Source organism: Mustela erminea, chromosome 12 (genome assembly GCF_009829155.1).
Source record: "Mustela erminea isolate mMusErm1 chromosome 12, mMusErm1.Pri, whole genome shotgun sequence".
Lineage (NCBI taxonomy): Eukaryota > Metazoa > Chordata > Mammalia > Carnivora > Mustelidae > Mustela > Mustela erminea.
Genome location: NC_045625.1, coordinates 69,376,459 through 69,395,527, shown reverse-complemented (window position 1 = coordinate 69,395,527; position 19,069 = coordinate 69,376,459). Strand labels below are relative to the sequence as shown.

At 42.6% G+C, this 19,069-nt stretch overlaps 1 pseudogene; it reads right to left on the bottom strand.

The window, feature by feature from the left end:
• The window catches only part of LOC116570499, a 69,401-nt pseudogene extending 53,316 nt beyond the window's left edge, over positions 1-16,085 (bottom strand).
• Positions 16,086-19,069: the final 2,984 nt, after the last annotated feature.

The window sequence follows — 19,069 nt, the reverse complement described above, 5'->3', positions numbered from 1 at the left end:
AAGCCAGCATTACCCTGATCCCCAAACCAGGCAAAGACCATACCAAAAAGGAGAATTTCAGACCAATATCACTGATGAATATGGATACTAAGATTCTCAGTAAAATCCTAGCAAACAGGATCCAACAGTACATTAAAAAGATTATCCACCATGACCAGGTGGGATTCATCCCTGGGCTACAAGGATGGTTCGACATTCGCAAATCAATCAATGTGATAGAACAAATCAATTAGAGAAGAACCACATGGTCCTCTCAATTGATGCAGAAAAAGCATTTGACAAAATCCAGCATCCCTTTCTGATTAAAATGCTTCAAGGTATAGGGACAGAGGGAACATTCCTGAACTTCATCAAATCTATCTATGAAAGACTCACAACAAATACCATCTTCAATGGAAAAAAGCTTGCAGCCTTCCTGTTGAGATCAGGAACACGACAAGGATGCCCACTCTCACCACTCTTGTTCTACATAGTATTAGAAATCCTAGCAACAGCAATCAGACAACAAAGACAAATAAAAGGTATCCATATTGGCAATGAAGAAGTCAAACTCTCTTCGCAGATGACATGATTCTTTATATGGAAAACCCCAAACATTCCACCCCCAAACTACTAGAACTCATACAGTAATTCAGTAAGGTGGCATGATACAAAGTCAATGTACAGAAATCAGTGGCTTTCTTATATACTAACAATGAAAATACAGAAAGGGAAATTAGAGAATCGATTCCATTTACTACAGCACCACGAACCATAAGATACCTGGAATAAACCTAACCAAAGAGGTAAAGGATCTGTACTTGAGGAACTACAGAACACTCATGAAAGAAATTGAAGAAGACACAAAAAGATGGAAGACCATTCCATGCTCTTGAATTGGAAGGTTACATAATTTTAAATATATTAATTCCTCTCATTTTATTTGCAAGAAAATTCTGGGTTGGGGGATCAATTCTACAGCCACTCTACTTCCTATATCATTTCCTTCAACCTCCTCATATTCTAAGGATCCTTAGGTGGTCACTGTCCTCCAATAGTTTTCACAGTACCCAACAAGTAATACATAAATTTTCAATAAAGGAGACATTGTTCAGATCAACTATGTCATGGAAACACCTTCACCCCCTCCTGGATGTATTACAGTTCAATACTGATCTCTAATCAAAATCACAGCCTTCTGTATTTCAAAAACCAAACCCTACACATCAGTCAAGGGTCTCCCCAAAGCTGCCTCCTCCATGAAGCCTGCCCTGACTGTTCCAACCAGAAGAAATCTTCCCCTTCAGATCTCCTGCCACAATCAATCTGAAGCTCTGTGTACTGAGTGTTCTGCGGATGCTTACCTTCCCAGTTATCAGCCTCCATATCCCTTGCAGCACTAGAAATCTGACCCAATAGGATCCTGCATAAATGAAAGAGGACAGAGCCTAGGGAAGGAGGGCTCAGTGGGAGCCGAAGCAGAACGGGTGGAGCTCTATGCTGGATCTGAGGCTGGCCAAGGAAGGCCGTAGTGAGGACGGAGCGGATGAACTTTGTTGGTCAGGGTCGGGAACAAGACTAACTGTGGGAAATCTGACAGCCAAGCTGAGAGGGGCCAATCCCTTCTGAACACTGAGAAAGCAGGGCATTCCAAAAAGCACGTCTGAACTCTATCGGCCAGAGTGTTCACTGAGGTTGCTAAAATCGGAACTCCAGCTGAATGGTTGAACTAATGTTGTGAATCCTGAATATATTTCCTCAATAATAAAGAAGGATGCATTTGTAACAGAGGAATATGTACGTTTAAGTTTCTAAACATTATGATACACGTGTGAGTCCTTAAGGCACAGATTAAATTGCAGGATTTTATGTAGGTCAACACAGATTTAAAATATTGTTGTTATGCAGACAACCTACAGCCAGCCTCTATAAAAGATAAAGATTTGCCTGTCTTTTAAAAAAATCTCCAAAAGACTTCTTAATATTGCACAGAATCATGAGTACCACTAAAGAATACATTTTTATCTACAAAAAGTAGCATATTCTGGGATATTAGTGCAACCTACCTCTTCACTCTGCAGCAAACCTATTTTTTTGAATTTGTATATAATAGGTATTGAAAAAACCTACTACTAATTATTGATTGGTTGGCATTTAATGCTAAATTATTACAGATATCACGGAAAGATAACTGTTTGGTGCCTAAGCTATAGTCACATTTTCTTCAACAGCTGAATCTTGACCTTACGCTGGAGTGTGGATGATACTATTGTAGATCATACCAGCCTGCTCTGGCCTTCTTAAAAACTTCTCTTGAGGGTTACAAGAGTTTGCTCTGAAAGATCATGTAATTAAATGAGAGAGTTTTTCCACAGCATCCTCGAACTAACTTAAAACTATTTGTACACATGGTAGTGTTTGTTGAGTTCCTGCACAAAAAGCATATCAAAGATTTTTTTAATCTACTTTTTTAAAAGAATCATTGATTTTTACCTATCTCCCTTCCTACCTAACCGTCAAACAAAAAGATAAATCGATATTGGCTTTCCAGTCTCTGTTTTACGCAGTGCTGGATCAAAAAGACCAAACTAAAGTCAAATGAGCTATAGAGATTTCCTTACAAATTTTCTAGAACGCTTGAAAGTAAAATGTTGTCGACATCATTAATTTGACATTTCAACAGTTAAGACTTTTTGAGAGACCCCTGGTCTCATTCGGTGGCATCTGGGGCATATTTTCCACAAGGGAGAAGCTTCCCGAGCTACACTTCATTGCTCATCAACTGTCCACTTCATTGCTTCCCCAGCACCCAGCAGGAAAGTTTAATTACTTTTTCATTTGATCTTCTCAACAACAGAAGGGTGATTTTCTGGAATGTAATTTTTTAAAAAAGGAGGTAGCCAAAAATCCTACTAAAACCTGACTTTCTCACTTTATACCAAGATCAGCTGCCCTGAAAACTAATCCACTGTTGAGTTCCCAGAGCCACAGCCCACTAAAAGAGCAAACTACCTTCAGATACGCAAACACTATCTCCTGAAGGAATCTGACCTCAACCCTTTCTGAGAGCTGAGAAAAGGAAAACTGGTCTCTTAATTGAGTCATCAACTTAACTCACCCCTTCATCACATTAAAAAAAAAGAAAAAGGAAAAAAAGGAATTTCAATGTGCTGTGTATTTACATTTATCTCAGTTTATATTTTTCATCCCAAACCTTTATTCCCCCCTAGTTTGCCGTTCTGGTTCCCTGTGGCATGAACTGACCTCCGCTCTCATCTGTGTGGATAACATCCCCTCTGGGCAGTGCAACTGGTACAAAACCCAGACACAAAATGTTAATACATGTTGAATGGCTGCTTTCAACCCAAATACTAAAGAAGGAGCCGTAATAGAGTTGTTATTATAATAATTCATTTGAGTGGACAAGGAGAACCCATAAAGCTGTAGTATCTGTTTACCTCCATGAATAGTTTTTGTAGCATTTCCTTAAGACTCATAAAAAAAGCATTACAAATAATTTCAGTGACCATCTGTTGGGCTGGGGGCCAATGAGACAGATGCAAGCTCACACCTTGCCAGACTCCCATGGGTTCATCCAAGCATAAGCCCACACCCACTCTTGGCTAGACACGTACTTCTCACATGTATTCATAATAATATAATTGAATGTTGATGCTTATCTAAGTGGCATAATTTCTACAAAGATAATTTAGAACTATCATGTCTATTTGGAGGAACTTTCAAAATAAGCAGAGGGGAAAAGGGGCTAACACAGGAATAATAATTATTAAGACTAAAAAAACAATGACAATGATTTCAAAATGGCAGCAGTACCCCAGCCACCTAAAATTCAAGGATCTGGCACCAAGAAAAATCCAAAAGAAGGCTGAAAAGCAAGAAAGAATGAAAAGCAGCCTCTGAGACACCCCTGCTCAGTACAGGAATAACCTATAGGTACAGGAATAATCCTGTAGGGGTTTGAAAACACCATTCTAAAATATGGGATCATGTGCTTTGTGTATCTTTGGCAGACAAGGTACCGAGGAAGAAAGGAAGAATGGACAATAATGAAATAAAACTTAGCAGCCTTACAGAAAAAACAGAAAATGTATACAGAAACCCAAAAAGCCAAGCTGAATGACCATCTTTGCAAACATGGCGTATCGCTATACTACAGCCCAAGATGAAAGCTTCACGATCATGACCATGAGTTAGCGAGGAAATCTTAAATTATTTTGAAATTATTAAAAGCAATGCATTGTATGTGTCCATACATTTACCAAAAGACATGGGGCAGGCTGCTCATTTTAGGAGTAATGGCCACAATGCAGAAATTTCCCAAATGACCATTAGTAGAGAAATGGGTCAACTGTCATATCTTCACACAGAGGGATACACTACAGCAATGGAAATGACAGATGTACAACTCCAAGCTCATGAACATATGGTTGGGGACAGGAGGGTAAATACACTGTTTGAGCCCCTCTATGTAAGTAAAAACAGTGACAACAGCAACAACAACAGGCAAAGGATAATGACTAACCTGGTGGTGAGGACAACAGGGATTGGAAGGGAGCACTGAGGGCTTCTGCAGAGGTGGTACAATGTTCTGTTTCTTGTTCTGGATGCTGACTATGGGAGTGTTCTGTCGGGGAAGATTCAGCAAGGTGTGTGCAGGTAAGCTCTGTGCACTGTGCTCTATCTGTCTTTGAAGAATACATTCACAAAATACACACATATCCTTGGTGAACTATCAGTTACTTATCTTCAGGGTAATTTCAGTCATGAATGCTTCACAACTCAGATTTCAGAGAACCAGAGGCAACCCAAGGCAGAATTCTAGAGTACATGAAGTTCACTTTTGCTACCTTCTACGTCTTCAACATGCTCTTTCTGGATCTTTTCTATCTTTTCATACTGAACTCCCAACCCAATGTGGCCATGTCCCATTCCATCACTTCTCATTTCCCTGGCAGACTCTAATACATGCACAAATCAGCAAGGGACCTTGTTAAAATACAGGTCCTTCCACAGGTTTATGATGGGGCTTAGGAGTCTGCAGTTCTAGAACCACTACCAGGTGCTGCCAATGCTGCAGTCTGAGGCCCTTGATCAGCAATGCCTGAGAAAAGATGGGATTTAAAAGCAGTGTCTGCTGATGAACTAAAAAATGCTTCATTCTAAGAATATGAGCATGGGGGGCACCTGGGTGGCTCAGTGGGTTAAAGCCTCTGCCTTCGGCTCAGGTCATGATCCCAGGGTGCTGGGATCGAGCCCCACGTTGGGCTCTCTGCTCGGCAGGGAGCCTGCTTCCTCCCTTCTCTCTCTCTGCCTGCCTCTCTACCTACATGTGATTTCTTTTAAAAAAAAAAAAAAAAAAAAAGAATATGAGCATGGAACCACTGGCATTCTTATGGCTGAATTTTAAGACCTCTATCTGGTGGAACACATCCGGGCTTCCCTAAGCCTCTCAAATTGCATCGTTGGTAGCAACTACCAACTCAGGAACCAAAACTAGTGGTTGGAAATGGTAAAGAAAGAACGTGTCCCTACTCTAAGGAATTTCCTACTGTTTCTCATTAAAACTTCAGCCTTTGGACTTCTTGGCATAATGTCTTTCTCACAGCATTTGCAGGAGGGAGGGTGGGGATGAGGGAGAAGGAGGAGAAGGAAGAAAGAAGTGAGCAAGCAAGCGATGGTTTGCTCAGGCAAGGGCTGCAGTGTGCAATGCTGGTGGCTTCTGTCAGCTGCTCAGTTCAGACTTAGAGATACTGAGATAGAGTGGGACTGCAGGGTAAGGAGGGAGGGGTTGAGACGAGCTTTAAAAATAAGCCCATTTGTGGGTAGCTGGGTGGTTCAGGTGATTAAGTGTATGACTCTTACTTTCAGCTCAGGTCAGGATCTCAGAATCTTGGGATTGAGCCCCACATCAGGCTCCCCACCTAGCACAGAGTCTACTTCTCACCCTCACCTCTCTCTGTCCCTCCCCTCGATCGTGCATGTACTCTCTCCCACTCTCTCTAAAATGGATGAATAAATCTTTTAAAAAAAAGGAAGAAATAAAAAATAAGCTCATTTCTTCAGGGCCCATCTCAGAGCCATAAATACATGGAGGGCAAGCCTTTTCTCGGCCGATAGAAAAATGATAGTAACATTAAAGTTGCCACAGAAATGTGGTATATTGTTTTGGAGTGTTTCAGCATTTGGAAGGGGGCACAAGAGATGTACAGGGATCTTTCTAGATTCTGATAAATAACTGAAAGTTTTTTGGTACATATTTTATAGCCTAGAAGCATTTAAAAATGCTCTTTGATCTTTTCAAAACTGATTCCCAAGACTCAGGTAATCTCAAAAACTGAGAATATCTGAAAAAGTTTCTTAGTGGCTGTGGTTCATCTTATGTGTCGACTTGGTGAGGCTACTGTACTCAAGTATTCGTCATGCATGTCCAGATATTGCTGTGAAGGTATTTTGTAAATCAGAGTAGCATTTAAATCAGTAGACTCTATGTAAAGTACATTACCCTCCATAATGTGGGCACGGCTCACTCCATTACCTGAAGACAGTAAGATAAAGACTGACCTCCGCCAAGGAAGAAGGCACTCTGCCAGCAGACTGCCATCACACTCCGGGGCAACACTGACTCTTCCCTGGTCTCCAGCCTCCTGGTCTACCCCCCTGCAGAGCTGGGACTCACCTGCCTCCACAATCAATGAGCCAACTCCTTAAAGTATTTTTTTTTCCTCTCTGACACACACACACACACACACTTTATTGTTTCTGTTTCTCTAGGGAACCCTAAATAACATGGTGATTTGAATCATTGCGCTTTGGTGCTAAAAACACACACAAAAATTTACCAGCTTCACAGCATATGCAAGCTAGCACTGCCTAAAAGAGTTAAAAAAAGATTATTCAACTTACTCAGTTGAATAAATTGAATTCAATAAGAACTGAATTACTTTTCAGCTGCTGAGCAAGAACTTTAAGTGTCATTGGGCAGAGTAGGTCACTTTTTAAGGCCTAAATGCTCAACTAGCTAAGAATATTTTTAATTGTTGCCAGGGCTCATTAGGAGTGTAACAACCTGTCTGAAAGATATGCAGACTTTTGTGGACTGCCAGGTTTTCACTGGCCTAGAGACAGATTATTCACTGTAATCTATTAGCCACAAGGTGATGCATTATCCCTTCACCAGTACAAAGACTCCAAATCTACATACACGGAACCAACCTCACTCAAGATCCTGGCTTTGTGCCTTGCTCTAGCCCCTCATGAATCCATACTCAAGACCAGGACTGCTCTGCCACAATTGTGTTCCTAGAGCATTATTTAGCTCATAGGTGAGTGATGCTTAAGTAGAACTTGTACTTCCCAACATATTAATGCAGTGCCTCCACCTCCCACCCAGTAACAGCCACCAAATGCACATCCATTCCCAAAGCTGAAGCAGCAGACAGCAGGTGAATACAGTGTGGGACACAACATCCACTTGATATGGGGCCTTCCTTTTGGCACAGGCTGTCCACGTGCTTTGTCTTGGTTCTCTCAGAGCTTTATGCATTTTGTCCTTCGCCCCATAACTCAGCAGCCACAACCTACACACCTTCCTCATCAAGCTTCCTTCGTCTTCAAAAAAATTAACTACAAAATCCTGTATTTTTATTTTTTAAAACTATCTATAAGGATTCCTAGATTATTATATTTCTGTGTCTATTAAGACTCTAACATGACTTTTTTAAATTGTCCTAGTACCTTATTAGAATTGTTACTGTTTTTTTGAGTGCTCTGATTACAAAGGTGTACAATACTGAGTGGTCAGCCCCATCCCTTTTTTTTTTTTTTCATATGTCCGATGTGTTTGCAGAATATTACGTTTTTCGGGAATGCATGCACCATGTCCGAGCAAGAATGCCTGCACTGTAATTCATTTGTTAACATCCCGAAGGGAACACTATCTGCCAGACAGAGGTATGTGCTGTGCCATGTATCCCTGAGGAAGGAAAGAAAAAGTATTTTGCGTCACAAACACTAACACTGGTTTATAACACTTCTGTCAGAAAACATGACATACGAATGTCCTCAAACATGGATATTCTAAGCAAATGTCCGGTGACTCTTCTGGAATTCGTCCAGACCAGCCCAGAACAGACTGAGACTCTGGTCTGTGGAGGCAAGAATTTCGAAGTGGCTGACACCGCTGACATCAGGCGACACTTTCACCCTGGCACGTGGGTTTTTGAATGAATAACTCACTTGTGTTTTTTTCTTTATATCCAGACATTTAAAAAACATTCTTGATCAAAGACATCACTATAACAAAACAGCCACTTGAACACACTCCATAATTTTATAATTGTAAATAATCACAATGGGGTTTCATGGTTGAACCTTCTCATAAAATGTCCCAAAACTAAATTCCAAAAAATTGAAATTGAATGGAGTGTTTGCCCTTGAAATGTGTGTCTATATGTAGGGATGGTGCCCTTAAAATGTGTCATCTCAGGTTGCCTGGGTGACTCATTCAGTTAAGTGTCTGCCTTTGGCTCAGGTCATGATCTCAGGGTCCTGGGACAGAGCCCTGAATCCACATCAGGCTTTCTGCTCAGTAGGGAGTCTGCCTCTCCAGCAACCTCGCCCCTCCCCCTTGTTCATGCTCTTTCTCTCAAATAAATAAAATCTTTTAAATGAATAAATAAGAGAATGTGTCATTATCTCAAGGGTTTCTGCCTGCTCACCCACAAACAGCAAGTAAGGGTACATTAAAGGGGCAAAGCTTGAAAGAACCTGTACTTGGGACAGCTCAAAAACAAAAGACAAAAGCTAAGACATAGAACTTTGGTACCTTCCCAATTTCTCATCTCTAAAAAAAATTTCCTATTTCTTTTAAGTTTTTTTCTTGTGGTGAGAAACATACAGGAACTCTACCTTCTTTTAATTATTTATTTATTTATTTGTAAGGATTTTATTCATTTATTTGACAGACAGAGATCACAAGCAGGCAGAGAGAGAGAGAGGAGGAAGTAGGCTCTCCACGGAGCAGAGAGCCCAATTCGGGGCTCAAACCCAGAACTCTGGGATCATGACCTGAGACAAAGGCAGAGGCTTTAACCCACTGAGCCACCCAGGCACCCCGGAAATCTACCTTCTTCACAAAACTTTTACAGGACACTACTGTTGACACATTATTGTAAAGCAAATCTCCTTTCATCGTGAATGACTGAGACGCGATACCCATCAAACAACAACTCCCCATTCTCCCCTCACCTTGCCCCTACACAAACCTTTCTACTTCTCCTTCCAAGAGTCTGACTACTAAGGATACTTCATATAAATAGAATCATGCGTTACTAGTCCTTCTGTGATTAGCTTATTTCACTTAGTGTAATTCTTCAAGGCTTATCTATGATGCCTATTGTAGAAATTCCTTATTTCTTAAAGCTGAATGATATGCTATTGTAGGTATCAAACATCCAATCATCTGTCAATGGGTGCTTAGATTGCTTCCACCTCTTGGCTACAGTAAATAATGCTACAATGACCATAGGAGTTTCTGTAAGCCACGAGTCATCCACATGATTCCAAATGTGTGCAAATTAGCTTGTATTTTATTTCATCAAAATTAAAACAATAACGTACGGTATTCTAAGATTCCCAAATATACGTGTAAAGACCCCAAAAGGTCTGTAGCCCCTGATCTGAGAACCACTCACAAATGTGCATAGGCTGGGGTATACACCAGGAGGTATAGTTTCATTGATTATACTGTAATCCCAGGTCCTTCAGGTATCAACTCCCATCGACTGAAGAAACTGAGACAATACACTCATTGGAGGTCAGGGTCAAGTCTACAAAGTCTCTCTAGTGCCTAGGATGCTGGCAGGCACATTAGGTGCATGAGAGAAAGAACTGAAGGAACATGTCCAAACTACTGCATCTGTAGATCTTTTTATAAGACATACAAAGCCCTTAAGGGTCAAAATTCACTGTGCTCCTTTTATAACGGCTCTGACAAAACGCAATTATAATTTGGGAAATCCCAAGTATTTACAAGTTGAAGCAATGGAATTCCTTTTTGAGGAACTAATAAGGAGATCATGTGTCATACATATATTCCCCCATGACAACTTTCCTCTGGAATATAGTGTTTGCTTTCTATTTTACAACCTGACATAAGACTAATATCCTCAGATAGAAGGAGCCTGAATATCCATGATGAGGGATCTGTTCCCATCTCTCCCGTCCAACTACATACTGCAATGGGGAGCTGCCCAAGCTTTAACAAGTTACCCATGAAGTAAGAATGTATACTCTATACACCATTTTAGAAGGAAAAAAAACCCAGGCTTTGGAATCTTTTTCTCATCCCCGACAGGGTCCCATTTCTGGCAGCCTCCAAACCTCCATTCAAGACAGATCAGCCTGATTCAGCTACTTCCATTTTCCAAATGAAGTTAAGATTATGTAACCCAGACAGAAATGAAGAAACAGGCAAAAACGTCTCCATTCTCAAAGTGACAGGAGTAGTAGGACCATGAGTTTGATCAGTGATTTAGGAGAGGAGTCATCAAAACTTCAGGTTAAAAGACAGTTAAGAGAACAGTCTGTGGTTCCTGGGAGGCAGTCTTCCCAGGATACCCCACTTTAAGCCTCTTTCTTTGTGTCCACACCATAAGGGCAGGATAAATCATCTCTTATCAAGAACTTGACAACAAAACACTGAACCTCACAGTCTGAGCAGGGCCCCTAACCATCCAGCCAGACAGATAATCCTCCAAGGATGGAATGGCCAGAACTTGTTTCTGGGGCCAGGAGGCCAAAAGGAAATTATTACTTTGAGATAAAATTCAAATATCAAAACCAGGAGGGACCACAAACAAGTAGAGCTCATAAAAACCAAGCCATGTACAGACTACTGCAGAGCCCAGGAGCAAGGCTCATAAGGTCCAAGGCACAGCTGTGGTCTTCTCAACAGACTGGCTGCTTCTACTCAGCAGTGGGGTAATGACACACAGAATTATAGTAGAGAATACACTCCAGAGGAAAAAAGGAAAAGCAGCAGACCAACAACAGTTACAAGATATGTATCTATAAAGACCCCACTTCTGAACTCAGAAAAAGCAGAGAATTCTGGAATGAATGTTGTTAGAACACTGAGAGATCCCAAAGCCAGAGCCAGAGGTAAATATCACACATTGGCAAATACACGCTTAATCCTCTTCCAGGACCGGGGGTCCAACTCACTGCCATGCCTCAAGGCTGGAACAAGTCTGTACCTCCTTGGATGAACACCAGATAATGTTCCTGCCACTTGAGTGAAAAATGTATACTACAAACACCATCCAAAGCATCAAGATGCTCACACTCTGAGGATACTCAAGAGCTAAAATCAAGTAGAGCAGAGCTGATTTGCCTCCCCCATCTCAAGGTGGCTCATGGCAATGAACTCGTTCAGTGGAAAGAGACGGGAAACTGAGGCACTATCCAGTCTGTCCATCTGTCTGTTGACCTCTGTCTTTCCCTTCCCCTCACCCTTCCTGCTCCACGTCTCCAGACCTCTGAGTTTGTTTCTCTGCCTCTACCTGCCCTCTGCCTTCCCATCTAAGGAAGCACATCATGGAAGAGAAGGGGGTTCGTGAAGCAACCTGTGTTATTAGGGAAATAACCCGTGTTAGGGAAATAACCCATGTTATTAGGGAAAAAGGCGATCAGACTGGAAAGGGCGAACATGGAACCTGAGAGGGGAAATGTAAAAGAGACCCTGACCAGTGTGGAAACTATCCTTCTGCTTACTTGGAGCTACTTGTTTTAAAAATGTGCTGCTTAAGTGGGATTGGTGTTCAGCCACTGAGTTTTTTCTCCTGATTTTTATAATCATCACTACAGTTACACGAATATGCTGAAGTACACCGTTTTTGACAACCCATACACTGCTCACAAGTGGGTAATTTTGGTTCTTCTCAGTTAAATTCAGTTTCTCCATGATCAACAGAAAAGCCTCCCCTTCAACTGTGTATGGGGCTGGGGGGAAGAGATCAGAAACCAAAAGAAACAGCTGAGTCGAGGGGACAGATTTTGGTGTCTGAACAACGGTGGCAGCCTAGCCCTGCCTGGCAGGTCACCAATCACACCAACGCCTGTTACCTTACAAGCACCAGCCTGGGTCTGTCCCTGATCTGGCCACTGTGGCCATACCTGTGTCCACACACAAATCCAGGGTGGCACTCGTGCCAGCCGATCCTTGTGATTCTGTTTGTGAAAAATATGCGGTTCTAACTTGATTTATCGAAGTGAAATCAATTCATAGATAATCCTTACAACTGCAAAAGATGGAGTTCAGAAAACTCTGAAAAACTTCAGGTCCAACTAAAGGTGAGAGTCTTGCCATCCCACTACCCTGGTAAAATATTTATACACACACACACATACACACACACACACACACACACACACACAAAATTTCCCTCCTTTCTTGTCAAACTTGGAACACGATGACCAGGTCACAGCAGAACATTTAAAAAAAAAGGAGAATCAACAAAAGAAAATACACATACCATAAACTGCACTCTCAGTATATGAGTCAAGGAATCCAAGAACATCAGTTTATTCTGTTCATTTTGCAAACATTTACTTAGCACCTTTATTAAGTATCTACTAGGTACAAAACTCCCTTTCATAACACCCCGGCACAAAAAATTGGCCAGACTAGGTTATTACAAGTCTGTTCTCTCTGACCCAACATTTTCTCCCCACTTCATGGAGTGTTCTTGGCCTTGCACAATCTTCCTTCCTGAATTCTCTTCTATAACCCCATTGTCTTGCCCACTGTGGTTTCACCTGTTGGCTGACCTAATTCCAGGTCACCAGGAAGTGGTGATGGCCATCCTGCCCCGGCAGAAGATTTACACCTCCCTAGCTCAGGCTAACAGTCGCTTGACCACTGAAGACATTCCCCTTTAGGGGAAGGAGTCTTTCAATCTTCTACAAAAAAACCAACTGAAGAGTCAGTTGACACACATCCCAGAGACCATTTTCATCCTTTTACAGTGCAACCTTATTTCTTCTCTAAGACCACAATATTGATGACTAGGGAGTTTAACCCAAACCTGTTTAATATTTTTAAACCAGAAGTTTGATCGGTTTTACAACTAGAAATTCTGTCAACACTACGACATTTTGCCTTATAGGAGCCAAACATTCTAATACCTGATAACTAATCTTCTCAACCTGGACATGAAAACGCGCTGGATAAGCACTGGACAAGAAGCCACCAGGGGTGCCAGATGAGAAAAAAAGCCACCCGATGAAATGGCACACATTCCTAGAGAAACAATTTCCCCACTGGAGGAAAACGTGATACTTTATGCTAAAATAAGCCCCAATATATCATGGAGTTAAAATGAACAAACACATGAACTTTTTAAAAATAAAAACTCAAGGCTTCAAAGCAGCTCCTAGTTACTATTGGGCTATGTTCGCTATATATGGAATTTCCTGCAAATAACCCTCTTATCTTTAAATGTTCTTTGATGAAATTTTTGAGAAATGTTTCACCCACATATAAACTTCTTGAAGGCATGAACTCCATCCCATCCTTCTCTTTGTCCCCAGGGACCTAGGGCAGGACCTACGGCAGTGTCCGGCACAAAATAAGCACTCACTAACGTCTGCAGAATTAATTTGGCTGAAATAATGCCAACAGCATTATCAATAATAAACGATTTTTACCACATTCAGATGAGAGGAAGGGAAGGTGAACAGCTGTAGGAGGAAGTGGAATAGAAGCAACTGAATTTACCAAAAACAGTTACTAGCTGCCATGGTAACAATCAGATGAAGCAACTCAGTTTAGTTCTTTTCCACTTGAACAAGCACAGGAAGGAAAATATTGTACTTGTTAAATCTCCAATCACAAGGGGGTGTGGCTTAAAATACAAGTCTACCAGGTGACACTGGTGCCCATTAAATTTAATAACCTTTGAAGAGTTTGGAAAGGCATCATGATAATAACAAGATCACCAGTAATATTAAAACCTGGTTTCTATACTTAAACTAAGAAGACCATCCTAATCATTTCAAGGTTAAGTATCAAATATTTGCTGCTGAGACTTAACAACTGTGAAAAGTAGATAGGTGTGTAGGTTCGTGTGTAAAACATCGCGTGGGTTCACCTTCCCTGATTCTTAAAATTGTTGCCTTTTGTAATTAGTTGGATCTAAACCAAGTTACAGATAAAAGATAATTCCAAGAATATAGTTTGTAGTGATGCTTACAACTTCCCCAGTGGAGAAATTGTATTTTAACTCATTTGTAAGTAATAGAAAAGGTGAGTATCACACCCACTTTCTCTCCACCATCCTTCTCATACTTGCAGTGAGTCATTCTCCATGCCTTACTCTCCAAACAGGAGGGAGGAGCTGGGAGGAGGAGGAGGTGGGACTCCCAAGCCAGCAGGTTCAAGCTGTGATGGGTGAGCAAGACCACTGATCCTCCCAGGGCTGTGTGGTTTTGAGTTTTATGTCTAAGATATGCAAGCTGCCTTTCAACCATAATCCAAACAGAGAGCAGGAATACATTATACAGCATTAACATGTTTCGAGTGTCTGAGGAAGAAGTGAATACAGCAGTTCAAGGCACACACCATGACAGGAAGGAAAGCACAGACGCAAATTACTCTTGCATAAAACCTAAGCATCTTTCCACGCCTGGCCCTGCAGGCATTTCCTTTCCCCCTGAGAATTAAGTTAGTAACTTGATATCATTTCTGTCAGAGCCATAGAGAATTTATTATATAACTTTATCAGTTTATTCCATTGTATAAAAGACAGTTTTTCAGTTCAACAGCATATGGGATCAAATCCCTGTTCTTTCATTAATCAGTCAAGTTCCTTAATGTTTTACAGGTCTATACTTCTGGGTCTATAAATTTCTCCAATTAGAAATGAGAAAATCCACATCCCGGGGTTGTTGCAAAAATTAAATGAACGAATTCTGTAAAATGCCTAATACATGGTAGGTATCAGTGAGTATGTAAGTCCAACCAACACAAATGCCCAACATGTTTCGTCTTCTATGTTGTAGGAAAACAACAAATACAAGAACTACTACATCTCAGGGACATCAATTTGACAATCCGCAGCTCACAGCTCTGGGGTCCAGCGGGGGAGGGGAGCTTACTAGAAGGTGCGATGAGATGTGGAGAGCGCTGCTAAACTCTGTCTGGGAACAAACTCTTGATGCTGCGGATTTCACTGCGGCCCTGGTAATTAATAAAGTGACTATTGCAAGGCTCAGAAGTGAGCAAGCGAAACTTTCTCCCCAAACCCTGACTCTGAACGCACTCTCTTTCTTCAACTCTAGGGAATTTCCCCTCGGAATAGCTGGATGGAGAAAAGCAACTCAGAAGAGCTGGGTCCGGTAGGTCTGCTCACTCTGCGGGTTAAGAGGGAGACGCCAGCGCACCTGTGAGGGCAGGTAACACCCTCCTCACCTCCCGCCCGCCAACCCACACACGCACCTGGGGATGAATTTGGCCTCGTCTCCAAGTCGCGCCTGGAAGTCCTGCCAAGCCTGGCCGGCGCTCGCCCGACCCCAGGGGGCTGCCAGCGCGTCCCCGTCGCCCTCGTCCTCTTGGCTGTCCTCGGGGTCGGGTCCCACCCGGGCTGAGGCGGACGCGGGCTCCCAGGGAGCCCAGCCTCGGTGCCGCCCCCCGCGGCAGGACCCACGGAAGCCACGCGCGAACTCCTGGAAGGTGATGGCGCCGTCGCGGTCAGCGTCTAGCCGCTGGAACACCGCCTCGGCGTCCGCCGGCCGCACACGCAGCTCCGCGCACAGCGCGCCGAACTCCTCGCGCTCCAGGCGCCCCGAGCGGTTCGCGTCGCAGGCAGCGAAGAGCGAGCGCAGGTGGGCCAGCTCCTCCCGGTCCCCGTCCGCCTCCATCCCACCCGGCTAGGGTAGCCCAGCCGGCGCCGGGGCGCGACCGAGCGCGCGGCCCGCCCGGGCAGCGGTGATGGCGGGAAGTCCAGGGCCACCTGCTGCCGCCGGGAGCCAGGGCATGTCAGCATCTTCCGGCTGGTTGGGCCGCTTGCAGGAATGTCCGGGCGGGGGGCGCCTGTGCGGGCCGGGGGCGGGGCGCTCCAACGCTGGTCCCGCACGCAGCCGTTTCCGGCGGAGAGCGGGACTCCGCACACAGCAGAGCAGCAGCCTCTGGAGATTGAGATTGAGCGCCCCGCGGAGCGGCTCTCACATTTTCCGCTCGGCGGCGCTCGGCCCAGCCAGGTAGGAGGGCCGCCTGGCTCGGGCTCCCACACCTCCGGAGTCGCTGTCCCTTCTGTGCCAGGCTCAAGCCTGTGGAGCACGGGTGGGGCCTCTTGGACTTGGGACACCGGGCCAGAACCAGGCTGCAGCAGTCTTTGCCAGGGTCTTTGGAGTAAAACACTGGTTGCTCATGTAAAGCCAAGAGCTAGCAGGAGAGTGCAAAGCTACCTGGACAAAAAGAGCAAAGGAAGATAGGGGTAGGACTCCAAGTTGGTTAACGTTATGCGTATTTCAGTCTCTTGTAATTCCGAACACTGGTAAACGTCTGCATTAACAAGTTTTTTTTTTTTTTTTTTTCAAACTAATCTACGAAATTTACCAGAACACCCCATTTTCTGATTTTACTGGCTTTCCTTAATGCATGTCCTCCCAAGGTGAAGTTCTAACTGGTTAATACACATCAGAAATCACATAGATCATCCAGATCCCTGCATCCGAATAATTTTTCTCAGTCCTAGTCTCCACAACCTGAGAAAGAATTAGTAATCAAAATCCTTTGGCAGGGACGCCTGGGTGGCTCAGTTGGTTGGAAGACTGCCTTCCGCTCAGGTCATGATCCCGGCCGGAGTCCTGGGATCGGGTCCGGCATCGGGCTCCCAGCTCCATGCGGAGTCTGCTTCTCCCTCTGACCTTCTCCTTGCTCATGCTCTCTCTCACTGTCTTTCTCTCAAATAAATAAAATCTTTAAAAAAAAAAAAAAATCTTTTGGCAGGCAGCGATAGTTAAAAACTAGGGTGTTTTTGTTTTTGTTTTTGTTTTGTTTTGTTTTAGATAAACCTTAGGGAAATCTTATGTCCAAGTGCATGTTACCCTTTGATTTTAAACTTATTTCAGCAGTGCTGTTGGTTCTTTAATACTGACTGCTTAATGGGTACAAGATCTTAAAAATTCAATCATTTTGATCTTTCTTTTTTTTCAATCTTACCCTGTTTCCAAGAGACCCTCCTCACTCTGTCATGTGACTTATGCATATGTTCCCTCCAGTGACTCTAATAGCCTGTGATAATGCATTTGGGTTATTTTTACTTTATTTACATTATCCATTCCCTCCATGCTTTAGACTTTATGTACAGCCATTTCTTTTAGTTATGGCTCTGTATTTCCATTTTTATCTCATTCTGGATTTTCTTCATTGCTTATTACTTTTTTTTTATTATGATTAAAATAAAGTAAGGGATTTGACAGACATCCCTCCAGGCTGGTGTTCTTAAACATAAGACTAAGTGCTAACCATCTGAGGAACTGTTAATTCTTGAATAGTACAATAAACAGAGTCAATGCTCAGCATCTATCAAGCCATAAATATCACTGATAATTATCATCTATAAATTTAACTGGTAAATTATGAGAGGCATTCCATTAGAGGCCCTGATCTTAGCAGTCTAATTACTAAGTGAATATAGTTCCATTCACGTGGACAGCTAACAAATCAAAATGAATTTTATCATTATTGCAATATAAGTTATTATTGATTTTGAGTTTATATGCTTTCCTATTTATCCTAAAGATTGATTTTTCCATATAAGGGAAGGAGTGGCTAGCTGGATGATGCCCTTAAAGCTTCAGAAATAGACTTGTTAAACTAAACCTTTTTTTTTTTTTTTTAGATTTTATTTATTTGACAGAGAGAAATCACAAGTAGATGGAGAGGCAGGCAGAGAGAGAGAGGGAAACAGGCTCCCTGCTGAGCAGAGAGCCCGATGCGGGACTCGATCCCAGGACCCTGAGATCATGACCTGAGCCGCCCACTGAGCCACCCAGGCGCCCTAAACTAAACCCTTGAAGTATTTTTATCATTATACTGTTAGTAATTACTAAATATCTGTAGTTTCCAAAATAGAAGAGTTAATTTTTTAACTGCTTAGACAGAAGTGCCTTTTTCAAGACTGCTCCTGCAACTTCATTCCTGAATTCACTTTGACCATTGCCCTCAGTTTCTAAATTCTTGTATTTTTTTACCTGCTTTGCCCTTTCACTGAGTTTCTTTACTGAAAAGTCATCAAGAAATACAGATACTTGCAAATGTCTTGTGTACACATCTTTTCATTTCCTGTGGTAATGATCTACTCCAAACCCAGTCTAAGTGATCTACCACTGCATAACAACACAACAATCACTTAGTGATTTAAAACAACAACCATTTCATTTGTTCATAATTTCATGGTCATTAACTCGGGCAGGGTTGGGTAAGTAGTTTTTCTGCAGGCTTGCCTAAGGTTATGTAGTCATAGTGGTTTCACTGTGGCTGCATGGTGTTAGAAGGCCTCACTCATATCTGGAAGTTGGTGTTGGTTGTTAGGGGGACCATATGTCTTCAAAAGGCTAGCATGGGCTTTGTTACATCGGGGCAATGTTCCAAAAGGCTAAAGCCCAATGCACAAATGCTTTTCAAGCCTCAGCTTATGTCACAGTTGCTGGAATTCCATTGATCAAGGCAAGCCAACATGGCCAGCAAAGCCAACATGGCCAACAAGGCAAGCCAAAATACCCTCAATGTGGGAAGGGACTATACAAGATCACAGAGAGAAGGACTTGTCCTTTATTAGGGGCCCTTACTGTAACACTGTATCATACTTAAAGTACTGGGATAGTCTCTAAGACATTCTCTTAGGTTCCTGTCCTGCCGACCTTTTTCATTGAACAGTCCACCATTGAACCACCATTGAACAGTCCTTTTAATAACCAATTATTCTGTCACCTAGAGCTCAGTTATTCTCAATCTGTGATAATTTTGTTACCCAGGAGACATCTGGCAATGTTTGGAGACATTATC